General features: G+C 41.0%; 1 long non-coding RNA gene and 1 pseudogene across 3 annotated transcripts in view; one reads left to right on the forward strand and one right to left on the reverse strand.

Moving 5' to 3' along the window:
- LOC102119237 (uncharacterized) overlaps positions 1-235 on the reverse strand; it is a 34,568-nt gene extending 34,333 nt beyond the window's left edge. For all 3 annotated transcript variants that reach the window (XR_012434847.1, XR_012434846.1, XR_010586842.1), the window contains exon 1: positions 18-235. This is a non-coding gene — a long non-coding RNA (uncharacterized lncRNA). The remainder of the gene's footprint in view (positions 1-17) is intronic.
- Positions 236-388: 153 nt separating this feature from the next.
- Positions 389-779, forward strand: LOC141410258 (HIG1 domain family member 1A, mitochondrial pseudogene; annotated as a pseudogene).
- Positions 780-13,656: the final 12,877 nt, after the last annotated feature.

The raw sequence follows: 13,656 nt of genomic DNA on the forward strand, positions 1-13,656 counted from the left end.
ATCTCAGTTTTTCTCACCTGTATCTTTGTGGTAGGGTAAGCATACAACGTGGCTTTTTCCTAAACAGGGACTTTAGTATCCTGGCTCAGAGAACCTGCTCTTCCAAGTCATTTGAATGCAGGGTGCCTGGAAAGAAGAAGAAGGAACCATCGAGTTCAACAACTTCAAACCTCGCTCCATTCTTTTATGTGAACCCTAGGGAAACAATTTTATTTTTGGTAAAAGATTTATATGTGCAGATGTTCGTAAGTGTTATTTATAATAAAAAATAATGAGGAAACACTCTAAACATCCCAAGAAGGGGAACGGTTAAATAAATTGTCATACACCTGTAAGATAAAATATTATATAGGCATTAAAAGCAATATTTACAACAATGCTTAATAACATGGCAGATGACTACAATATAATGTTAGATAAAAAGTAATATACACGTCAGTTGAATTGTGAGAGATTTTCTAACTCCAGAGAGATTCTTCAAGCAATCACTAGGTCAACAGACACAGATGTTTCCCTTTCTTCCTATGATAAAGATCAAGGATCCAAACTTGTTCGAAAAGTTGAAGAGGCACCATTTGTTCTCATTGGAAAGGCAGGCTTTCCAGCAATTGTCCCATATGGATTATACAAATGGAAGAGCAGAGGAAATGCTAAAATGTCCCTTCTCCTGATGCACACGTGTTGCAGAAGCAATGGCTGTTGGTATGGGCTGTTCTGTGTATTAGGAATTCTGGGCAAAGCCTAAGCCTTGGAAGGAGGGTGCTGTCTTGATCTGGTGAGAGGACCTTACTTTAGTTAGACATCCCATTATTGCAGTTACATGTTTATGTTGGAAATAAATTATTTGAGTGGGTTCAGATGATAACATGGTATTTTGAATATTGGCTTCCTTTCTTGCAGGCTTGATTTGCCTGGTGACCAAATTACTAGTGACCAGTTCACTAACTAGGTCATTCAGGGGAAATCAAGTTAACATAAAAGAAACATGTCACCTAATTCCACTTGATGGTGTTAAAACTTTAAAACCACCTTCTTAGACTGTAAAGATGAAATTAGGACCAGGTGTGGTGGCTCATTCCTGTAATCCCAGTACTTTGAGAGGCCAAGGCGGATGGATCACTTGAGGCCAGGAGTTTGAGACCAGCCTGGCCAACATAGCAAAACCCCGTCTCTACTAAAAATACACACACACACACACACACACACACAATTAGCCGGGTATGGTGGTGTATACCTGTAATCCCAGCTCCTTGGGAGACTGAGCCATGAGAATCACTGGAACCTGGGAGGCAGAGGTTGCAGTTACTATACTCCAGCCTGGGTGATAGAGAGAGAGAGAAAAAAAAAAAAAAAGAAAGAGAAAAAAAGAAAGAGGGAAAGAGAGAGAGAGAGAAAGAGAGAAAGAAAGAAAAAAGGAAAAAGAAAAGAAGAAATTAGTTCTAAAGAAGATAGCTGGCCATCCCTGAAGTACTCCCAGTTTGCTGAAGAATTTCACATGCTTTGTATGTTATCTAGTAGTCCTATCTGCCTTACTTTTTAATTTAACTTTTCTTCTTCCTGTCTTGTGGACTGGCTGGCTCTTTTAGAACTCTTTCTGAAACGTGCATGGAATATATTAACAACTTTTAACACCTCCTGCAACTCTTAAATGTATGTATGCATGTCTAAACCGAATCAAGAAAGCTTACAACAGGGCTTCATAGTAATAGTATTTATTTCAGAATCATAATTGTAAACATGAGAATAACTTATGAACTCCGGTTTAGCTCTTTTGTAATTGCAGAATTATATTTTAGCTGCTGTTATATTAGATTAATTTTTAAATGTAATCTTGAAATAGAAATACGTATTTTAAGCGCTCATGCTAAGGTAAATGAAGAACACTTTTTAAATTTTCTCCAGAAGAATCATAAACAAGAGACTAAACAAATTACCTATAATGAAAGTGACTAATGAGCAAGCTGGTTTGGCCAGATACTATACACAAACTTTGATAACAGACAAAATGCTTACTTTGTAACCTTTTTTTTTTTTTTTTTTTGAGATGGGATCTTGCTCTGTCACCCAGGCTGTAGAGTACAGTGGCACGATCACGGCTCACTGAAGCCTTGACCTCCCAGGCTCAAGCAATCCTACCACATCAGCCTCCAGACTCACTGGGACTACAGGTGCACACCACCACACCCAGTTAATTAGAATGCTTTATTACACTTGTGAAATTATCTTGTCTAACCTGAATTTACGTTCTATAGTGGTAACATAGCATATGTGTTGTTATTAAAGTGACTATGTAAAAAAAAATATAAAACTGTATATACAATATGATTCCAATTTTATACTTTCATATGTGCAGAGAACACAGAATGAAAGGAAGTATTCCTAATAATGGTTTGTCAGTGGTAGACTTGGGTTTTTTTCTATGTTGTATAGTTCTGTGTTTTCTAAATTTTCAGTCAGAAGCAGATTTTTTCTTATAATTATATTTTTAAATTGTGATGGAGAATTTTCAGCAAATATTAAAATAAGGAACGCCTTGGGAGTGAACTGAGATGGTGCCACTGCACTCCAGCCTGGGTGACAGAGTGAGACTCTGTCTCAAAGAAAAAAAAGAAATGAAGACTACAAATTGGGCTCAGTGTACACTGCTCAGGTGATGGAGGCACCAAAATCTCACAAATCACCACTAAAGAACTTACTCATATAACCAAACACCACCTATTCCCCAAAAACCCATGAAAATAAAAAATTTAAAAATATATATACTCATCTTTATCCCAACACAGTCACAAAATTTTTAATTTTTTTTAGTAGAGGAAGGGGCCCATCGAGGCAAGAGTGTCTAAGGCCAATGAACATGCTAACGCAGCCCTGAAAGCCATTCCTGCTGCTGCCTTTGTAACTAATTGCCTTCTCACACCCATGAAACTGGTGACTAGGTACTGGCATTTACTACAGAAAAAGCTCATTGGGCAACAGAGAGCGAGAAAAGCAGGAAGTGATTCTGCCTCATTTTCACCTTCCTGACTCATGCAAGAGCATCTAATCTAGCCATAGATGAGTTCTGGGGCTAGAAATCTAAATGGTTTTTAGATGGATTTTAGTGAAATGGCTTTTGAATGGACGCTGAGTGCCTGTCTCTCACTGCATCCACCACACTTGTGTGTGTTAGTAGAACTACTACAGGACCACACACCAGAGGAAGGCAGAGACTACAGGCGCCGATATAAAATCAGTTAAACTTTGCTGAAAATGAAGGAAATGTTGCTTCACTCTCCAAGGAATACTTGTGTTTCTGTGCAGATCAGATCCTGATTCCATCCAAATCAGAACAGACGCTATTATCACACTGAGCTAGTATATTTCCCCCTGCCTAATTCAGGTAACAAAAAATCCACAAGTAAGGAGATGGGGACAATTCATATTCAAGTAAATAACAGCTTCCAGCTTCTTTTCCCATTTTTCCTTCCCTCTGATCTCATCTTCTACCACTCTTCCTCTTCCTCACTGTGCTCCAGCAACCCCTAAAACATGCCACATGCACTCCCACCTCAGGGCCTTTGCACTTGCTAGTCCAAAGCCATCTCACTCACAGCTATCCTACATAAAAGGGCAACCTCAAGCACCCCCTCTTTCTCACTCTACTTTTCTACACAGGACTTGTCACCTTTGGACACACTCTGTTTTACATGTTTATTTGCTCATGACATATCCACCCTTCTGGAAAATAAATTCTATGAAGACTGGATCTTTGATTTATTCACTGTTGTATCCTCAGCACCTGTAGTAGTGTCTGGTGCTTATTAAGTGCTCAAAACATTTGTAAATAAATGAATGAATAATTAATATTAATACCTTGGCTCTCCTTTTCTCCCAGTTCAATTCATTTTAGCAGCTGTGGTCACCTTCAAAGGTCCTTGAGAGAGACATGTCAATTAGGTCATGCACACTGAACTGAAACTGAGATGAATGACATCATTGGTCATCAAAATTTAGGTTAAACATTTCCTCAGTAGTTACTCAATATTTTATACATGAGGACAGACCCAAAGAGAAGTACTTGCTTAGGGCCACTCAGGGCCAAAGTTTAGGTCTCCTAATTCTGAGTCCAGAGTAGTATTTTCTTTTACTTTCTTTTCTTTTTTTTTTTTTTGACAGAGTCTTACTCTGTCACCAGGCTGGAGTGCAGTGGTGCGATCTCAGCTCACTGCAACTCCACCTCCCAGGTTCAAGCAATTCTCCTGCCTCAGCCTCCCAAGAAGCTAGGACTACAGGTGCGCACCACCGTGCCCAGCTAATTTTTGTATTTTAGTAGAAACGAGGTTTCACCATGTTGGCCAAGATGGTCTCGATCTATTGACCTCATGATCCACCCGCCTAAGCCTCCCAAAGCACTGGGATTACAGGTGTGAGCCACCACACTCGGCCAGCCAGAGTATTTTCTGCTACATATCATAGCAATGTCTATGCTTTTGGTATTCTTATTACCAGGAATATTTGAGAAAAAAAATGACTAATATGGGCAATCCTCAATTCTATTATTATTATATTTATTTTTAGAGACGAGTTTTCATCATGTTGCCCAGGCTGGTCTCGAATTCCTGAGCTCAAGCAATCTGCCTGCCTCAACCTCCCAAAGTGCTGGGATTACAGGCATGAGTCATCATGCCTAGCCCTCTCTTTTATTTTTGTTGAGCTTAGAAAATGACATGGCTTTCCATCTTCACTTATATATAGCCTAAGTATTGGCATCATGAGTTCTACAACCTCACTTATGAAAGGAATTAGCTTGTACCTGTTCTCTAGTCACTTTCCCCCTAGCACCACCTACCAACTTTGTTTAAATTCCTACAAGTACCAGTAACAAAACAATTTTACCAAATTATTATTATTCACTATGATCCTGTCATCCATTGAGGTATGACATCCAATTAGGCAATGTTAGTTCCTGGAAAACCGAAACACTCATCATTTTGGAAATGAAAAATAATTGCTGGATTCACTAGCCAGAGCACAGACAAAATTCATCTTGTCCTGAGAAATGTCAAAGCTTTGAATTTTTAAGTAAAAGTCTAAAAATGTCTGGTGCTGAAACCATTATTGCCAACTAAGTGGTCCTGTATACTGAATTCTTCTGACTCAAAAGAATTCCTATAGCATCCCACCACCCCCAACCCCACACCTCATTCTTGTTTCTGTGAGGCTGGCAGTCAGAAAAGTGAGTCATTAGTTAGGCTTAACTTTTGGAGAGGTATATTATTTGCAGACAGATTGTACCTGAAAATTCTATTCCAAGATTTGAAAGGATTGTAGCAGAATTTTCCTGGGATACGTTTGCAATGACACTTGACAGAGAGAAGAAGGAAGATATGTGCCTAGATAGCTAGAGGGAATCTCAGCAGTGTTAAGGCCATCTAGAGCATCAAACCTCGTTGGGGAAAATTCTGGAAGACCTGCTGGTGAGCAAAAGACCAGCAGTAGGGGCTAATCTATCCTAGGGATGAGAGCAGGTGCCCTCTCATCACTCACCTGAAGGAGAAAGGTACCAAATAAAGCATTTCAGACTAGGAGAATGCAGCTAACTCCTAATGAAGTGACTTTCAGTTTAGTTTAGTTTTGTTGTAGCCAATCCCATTGTTATATGCAGTGTAACTTTCTGGGAAATAGCTGTAATTTCACTCATTTCTCTCCCTCTTCAAGAAGAGTATGGAAATGCAACTGAATGAGAATATGTTATTATAGGATATTGTACTTAAGATCCTCTGTATGATAAAGACAGAAAATCCTACTTACACAAGGGAGGAAATTTACTGGGTTGTGTAACTGAAAATCCAGGGATAGTATGAGCTTTAGGCACAGCTGGATTCAGGGTTCAAAATGTGTCACTAGGTCATGGATTTCCTTTATCTTTCACCTCTGCCTTCCACAGATGGGCTTTAGCCTCTGGTTCTACATGGGAGCAAGCTGACTACACAGAAGTGCCAGCTTCATATTATCCCAGGTTCAAGTCCACTGGGAAGGAGTGCCTGCCTGGAGGATGCCAGACTCTCACTGGCCAGAGTGCCTCTGGGATGGGGATGGGGAAGGGGAAAACCCCATAACCACTGGGATTGAGTAGAGGGATGGAGTAAATCACTAACTAAAAAGTGGAAAGTGTAACAAAGAATGTCACAAGGAAAGGCCAAGTAACCAGAATGTTCATAAAATAGGGAAAACGTAGTATCTGTTCAAATTCAAATTCACTGCATTGAATATTGTGTGACATTCCGTAACTGAAGAGATAGCAGTGTGTGTTCACCAAGGTTGAGAGTACAGGCAACATTGGGCTGGTGGAAAGGAATATAGAACTATGCTTCAGGATTGCTGAGTAATCATCTTGTTTGATTGCTTATTTTCCCATGTGATCCTGAGTGATTCATCTCACCTTTCAGGTTCTCAGGCTTTTATATATTTTTTTCCCATCTGTTAAACAGAACTGCCTGTGTTACTTATCTTACCAGGTTACTGTGTAGCTGAAATCAAATAAAACATTTAATAATACTTTTATTAGGCCGGGCGCTGTGGGTCATGCCTGTAATCCCAGCACTTTGGGAGGCCAAGGTGGGCAGATCATGAGGTCAGGAGGTTGAGACCATCCTGGCTAACATGGTGAAACCCCGTCTTTACTAAAAATACAAAAAAATTAGCTGGGCGTGGTGTCAGGCACCTGTAGTCCCAGCAACTTGGGAGGCTGAGGCAGGGGAATGGCGTGAACCCAGGAGGTGGAGCTTGCAGTGAGCCAAGATGGCGCCACTGCACTCCAGCCTGGGCGACAGAGTGAGACTCTGTCTAAAAAAAAAAAAAAAGTTTTATTAATTTATCATGAGATATATTTCCATACAGATATTACATATTTTGTTTCAATAAAGGATGATGAGGCAAATCCACCCAGTGATTTTTCACTTCTGAGGGCTGTGCGGTTCTTGAATTCCTGACTGCAAAACTGAAACGAGTTTCTTTCACTGGTTCTAACAAGTGAGTCCAAAGTTTAATCAGATATTCATTCACTGAACTTTTACTAAAAAAGAACATTTGAGGAATTAGCACAAGATCTGAGATGAAGGTAATCCACTGACAGATTTTTCTTTCATTCTTATTCATTTGATCTGAAAATGTGTTTGAGCACCTACAGTGTGATGAACAATATAGATGTGGTCCTGCATTCATGGAGCTTAGAGTTAAAGTGGCATTAAAATATTAAACTAAGCTGTGTAAGATAACATACGTCAGCTACTCAGGAGGATGAAGCAGAAGGATTGCTTGAGCCCAGGAGTTTAATGCTGTAGTGTGCAATGATCATGCCTGTGAATAACCCCTGTACTTCAGTCTGGGCAATACAGCAAGACCCTGTCTCTAAAAAATATGTATATTAAACTAACAATCAAATGAATGAACATATAATGACCAACTGACAGAAGCTATAAGACATTAGAGAAGCCTCTCTGGTGAAGTGACAGATAATCTGGAACCCAAATGACGAGTAGACTTAGTCATTGGGAAATTGTGATGCTGTGGGAGAACTCGAAATCAGAAATGCTCCAAACAAAGTAAAATGCTGGTGAAGATGTTCCATATTGGATGGTGGTTGTTTTTGTTCACTTAACATCCCTATCCCCGTTCTTTTGGTAATCTAAATTCTTGTAGTTTAGGCAGCTACGTGACCAAGACCTGACTGCAGTACTCTTTTCTCCAGGGTATCAATCAGTTCAGGGATGGACACTTGTTTTAACCTAGCCAGACCAAGTGTTGTTCTCTGGAGACTTTCTTGTATAATGTCAGGAAAAACGGAAACATTTAGCTGCAGTTATTAAGCTAAGAATGTGTAATGGTGTGAGGGTCAGCCAACTATATAGTTAGAGGAAGCACAGTCTACACAAGACTACCTACTTCCAACACCAACAGCAAGCTCAGGAGGTTCCCAAAACATACCTTTGATAATTTACTGGAAGAATTCACAGAGCTCACAGAAAGTTGCTGTACTCATGGTTACAGTTGACTGCAGGGAAAAAATACAAGTTAAACACAGGCCGAGGAAGAGACACATGGGCCTGGAAGTGAAGTGGTATCACTGTCTAGAGTAGATAGCCGGCGTTCATCATCTCACACCAAGAAGATTAAGGACATGGACATACACACAGGGAGTGAGTTTAGGAGCAGAGGTTTAACAGGCAAAAGAAAGAGAAAGGATAAGTGAGAGAGAGAGAGACAGAGAGAGAGAGAAAGAGAGAGAGAGAAAGAGAGAGAGAGATGCTTGAAAAGGAAGTCAGGTGTGTAGTGGGAGGGCACTGGATTTTATAGATACACTTGAGGAGGCGGAGTCTGATTTACACAGGGCCTACAGATTGGTTGGACCAGGTGCGATGTTTACATACAGGGTGGGGAAGGTTGGCTACTACACCCTAATCCGATTATGCAAATGAGCTTTCCACTTGGCTGGCACTATGTTGTCTACTCCTTACTGTACATGTATCTGGCAAAGAGAAGGGAAGATGGAGCTGTTATTTTGAACATGCTTAGTCCCAGGTAGCCTTTTCCTATTGAAACAGCTGCCAGCATTCACCCATGCAAGCTTCTAGCTTGCTTTTCTATGTCTGCAGCTCAATTTTACAGACTGTTCTTTGTTACAAAACAAATGATTTGGGGGCTGCTTTTCAATAAAAGGAAAACCTTACCGAGGACTTTCTTACCCTCACTATTGGCCTAAATAATTTCTTTTTAACTCCTATATCAGAAGGTGCCAGATGTGGAGTTTCCAGTTGTCCTCTCCCCATGGAGTCGGGGCAGCATTACTGTCCTGGCATCAGTGTGTGATGGTATGCAAATTACTGCCACAGAGAAAATTCCCTCAAGCCTCAGGGCCTGGAGTTTTACTGGAGCTCCACACAGGCAAAATTGATTAGCCATGAGACTGATTTCAGTTTCCAGTACCCAAAGTCCCCACCTTAAGTAACCTTGGTGGTGTGACTCAAAGCCATAATCACAAAGCTCTAAATCACATTGTTACTATCTGGTTGGCCCAAGGCCCCCAGGCAAACAGAGACACTCTTGTCAGACATGACATTCCAAGGACCTAAAGATTACCTCCCAGAAACCAAGAGCAAAGGCCAGATCACTCTTTGAGTAAGGTTCATTCCTTACTTCACAAACAGGCATCTCTGACAGTGAATATTCTGCCTCCATAATGACAGTCTGTGATAAGAAGAAATTAAATCAAAGATAAGCAGAGTTAAAAGATGAAGCAACAGAGCAATAAGGTCATAATTTGAGTTCCCAGAACCAGCCACGCCTGAAGTCAGCTGCCTCCTAGGCCCCTCACTTGCATGCACTACCATATTTCCTTTTTCACTTAAGTTTGATTGAGTTTATATTTGCCCTTTGAACTAGAGAAGTTCTGAGGTAGGAGAAAGCCTTTTCATTTCAAAGATTTGAAAGAACAACTGGAATATAGTGAGCAAGGGAAAGTGAGTGGTAGATAAAGCTAAAGACATTGAAAGGGGGCAAGATCATGTGAGGGTGTAACGGTGATATTAAGAATTAGGCATTATCCTAAGGGAATTAACGCAGAAATAGAAAACCAAATACCAGATGTTCTCACTTATAAGTGGAAGCTAAACATTGATACAAAAAAGAGAACAAGAGGTACTGGGGCCTATTTGAGGGTGGAGGGTGGGGAGAGGGTGAGGTTTGAAAAGCTACCTTGGGTAACTATGCTGATTACCTGGGTGACAAAATTATCTGTACCCCAACTCCTGTGACATGCAATTCACCCGTGTAACCTGCATATGTACCCCTTGAACTGAAAGTAAAAGTTGGGAAGAAAAACAGAATTAGGGAATTTCTCCTAAGTGCAGTGGGAATCTTCTGAAGGATTTTTAAAGGCAAGCGACATTATCTGATCTATCTATACATCTATATATAGATTTTTTTTTTTTGAGATGGAATTTCGCTCTTGTTGCCCAGGCTGGAGTGCAGTGGCACAATCTCGGCTGACTGCACAACCTCCACCTCCCAGGTTCAAGCAATTCTCCTGCCTCAGCCTCCCGAGTAGCTGAGACTACAGGCACCAGCAACCATGCCCAGCTCATTTTTGTCTTTTTAGTAGAGACAAGGTTTCACCACGTTGGCCAGGCTGGTTTCAAACTCCTTATTCAGGTGAATCCACTTGCCTTGGCCTCCCAAAGTGCTGGGATTACAGGCGTGAGCCACCATGCCCAGCCAATCTGAGCTATACTTTAAAACATATACCTGGAGAAAGGACAGGATTACGGGGAGGAGTGCAAACGATAAGAGTATTTACATTTAAGAAAAATTCGGAAGTAAATTGACCTGTTGGACTGTCTATGGATGGCTACTTTCTCTAGCAAGTGTCAAAAATTAGCCTCAGATTTATGGCGTGAGCCAGTGGATGGATGGAAGTAGCATTTTTTGAGATGAGAAAATAGAGGAATGAGATTGTAGATCAGTTTGGGATATGATAAATTTAAAATGCCTGTGAGTCATTCAAGTAAGATGTTGGTTTCAAGGACGCAAGAGAAGAAAGTATGTCAGAAAGCAGGGAGTTGTCAACTGTGTTCAATATTTCTGAGAGTTAAGATGAGCACCAAAAGTGTCTGCTGGGTCTGGAAACATGACAGCTTTTGAGGACCTCGAACAAGAGCGGTTTTAATAGAGTGGTGGCAAAGAAGCCATGTGAATTGTAGTAAAGAGTGAATGAGAGGCAAAGCAATTAAAACTGCACATATGCAACATTCTTAATAAGATTGTCTGTGAAAGAGAGTAAAGAGAAAACGACATGGGTGTGAAGTCTGGGGAAGGCTTGTTTGCTTTTAAGCTGGGAAAGGTTTGGTCATGTCTGAATGCAGATGGATAGATATTGATAGAGATAAATATGGAAGATGTAGAGGAAAGAAAAATAATTTACTAGTCAGGGTAATGATAACTGCTATAACCAAAGGAATCTGCAATATATAATAGGTCAAACACAATAGAAATTTATTTCTCACTCACATCAAGTTCAAAACAGAAGTTCTGTTTTTTCTTTCTCTTCTACTTTCTCTTCTTTCTTTCTCTTCTACTTTCTCTTTTCTTTCTTTCTTTCTTCTCTCTTTCTCTCTTTTCTTTCTCTCTCTCTCTTTCTTTCTTTCTTTCTTCCTTTCTTTCTTTCTTTCTTTCTTCTTTCAATGAATCAAGTGCAGTAGTGAGAAGTGGAGAAAGAGTAGAATGAGGAGTTTGATCTGTAACTGACTATGATCAATCAGTTGAGATAACTCACTACCTTCAGACCAGCCCCAAATAAATGTTGTTAATGGTAGCTGGGCCTTCTCTAAATGCTGATACTGAAATACAGACTGCATCCATCTTGTGGAAGTCCCATCCTTAATACTTGGTTTTCAAGTTTGTTGTGCCTCTCTGCATCAAATGGCAGAAGGTGTTACAGTAGGTAGCTAGCCAGGCATGAGTAGGGCAGGAGAGGGCTCCCCCAACACCCCTACTGGGAAGGTCAGGTGCCCATCTGGTGGTGGCCAGGCAGTTGTTAACTGTCTCTCTAAAATAATACTTGGTCACGGCCAGCATCAGGGAAAGGCAGTCTTCCTATATAGAGAGGAAACACCTGTAACTGGTAATCGGCAGCTTTCAGGAGTTGGGCGAGTGAACCCAGGCATTTGAGAGACAAAATGACAGAGTATGACAGAGTATGACCTTCCAGGGGCATTCCACTGGAAAAAGGAAGAAAGCCTCAGGTGAGCATGTGTACAGCTCCTTAAACACATTGTGCATGCTCACCTCTCAAGCACAAGGAGGGCACTGCACGTGCAGGTGGGTCACCCTAAGGGAAGAATCAAAAGAAAGGGGTGCAAGATGCCAGAAAGACGCCAGCATATAAAACTCCAAGTCACAAGGTCAAACACTGCACTTGTCCTTCAAGTTGCCTGTTTGGGTCTCTTCCAAGTGTACTTTCCTTTTATTCCTACTCTAAAGCTTTTTAATAAACTTCCACTCCTACTCTGAAACTTGCCTCCATCTCTTTTTCTGCCTTATGGCCCTCGGTCGAATTCTTTCTTCTGAGGAGGCAAGAATTGAGGCTGCTGTAGACCCGTACAGATTTGCCACAGGTAACCCAGATATTCGCCACCCGTAAGAAAGGGAGAAGCAGCATTCTTGCTTTTGAAGCTAGCTGGTGGACCCATGCCACTTCTAATCATATTATATTGAGAATAACTAGTCATGTGGTTCCACCTAAAGGCAAGAGAGGTTAGGGAATGTCGTTTCTGGTCAGGCAGCCACTACTTCCCAGCAATAAATTTATAGCAAGAAAGAAGAAGCCTAGATTTAGGAGGACAATGATTTTTGCTGCAGGTAACAAATAACCAGTTAGAAACATTCTCTGAGAAGGCAGGACAGAATGGAATCCAGAACACACATGAAAGAATTTGCTTTTGGTAGGAGGAGGGACAAACCCTCCATTGAAAGAGAAGGAATGAGAAGTAAACAGGGGTTTGTATCTTTCTCACTTATAGTGAGTGCCAATTGGAGGAACAGCGTTAAGATTATAGGAGTTGAAACCAAGTTATGCCCAAATTTGGGACCCTAGTCTACCACACAGAATTTGGTTGAGGAATAAGGACGGCCTACTTTAGCAAGAATGTTTACTAACAGGATTGAATTAGAAGGAATACACAGACAGGATAAACCATGCTTGAAGAAAGCTGAGATTTATTCTTTTGGGGGCTACTTCACACTATTTCTGGCCTCTGTCAGGATGATCTAAAGAAAAATTCAGAGAATGAGGTTTCGTCTCAACATGAAATCACCTTAAAAGCAGTGGCAAAGGCCTTGCCCTCCCTCAAGTATAATAGCATAAAAAACAAACTAAAAACCTTGCTAAAACTAACCTGGAGGAAGAGGCCAAAAGATAAACAATAAGTTGTTCTCTACTTGTAGAAGCTGAGGGGAAAGCTGATCACGAGCTGGGTCAGGTTAGCCAGCTCTGATACCACAACTGGTGGTGAAGTCAGCAGCACAAATTCAAAAAGCCTTGCTGTGCTAGGCTTCACTATCTTGGCTCTCACACAAGAAAGGGAACTTGTGACCAAAAGGGACACTCCAAAAAGAATTTCAATGAAGTACAACTTGAGCAAAAACAATAAGTTGCCCAGATTTCTTGGATCACAGACAGAGGGCCTGGCATGTGGAATGAATGCCATCAGCAGAGAACACAGCCTTGATTGGTAGCTATGGAGCCCACTGCCCACGTGGTGTCCCCAGGCCGGCTTCCTGGTGAATGCTTTTTGGTGAATGCCAATCCACTCCCCCGGCTCCTTCTTGCTGTTTTTTTCTCCCTCCAAATGATTCCCACAGAAATTTTTCCCACCCTAGACACCATGATAAATATTCTTTACTAAGATGTCATCGCAGTTTGGCTTTGTAAAAACTTTTCCTTCGGGAATGCAGAGCAACATTGATGGTAGGAATTAAAATGGTTCAACCCTTTGGAGAATTGTTTAGCAGTTTCTCACAGTGATAAACATATATCTACCCTATGATTCAACAGTTCCACTCCTGGGTATTTACCCAAGAGCAGTGAGAATATATGTTCACACAAAGACCATCACAAGAATG

The sequence above is a fragment of the Macaca fascicularis genome, chromosome 5, assembly GCF_037993035.2.
Source record: "Macaca fascicularis isolate 582-1 chromosome 5, T2T-MFA8v1.1".
Lineage (NCBI taxonomy): Eukaryota > Metazoa > Chordata > Mammalia > Primates > Cercopithecidae > Macaca > Macaca fascicularis.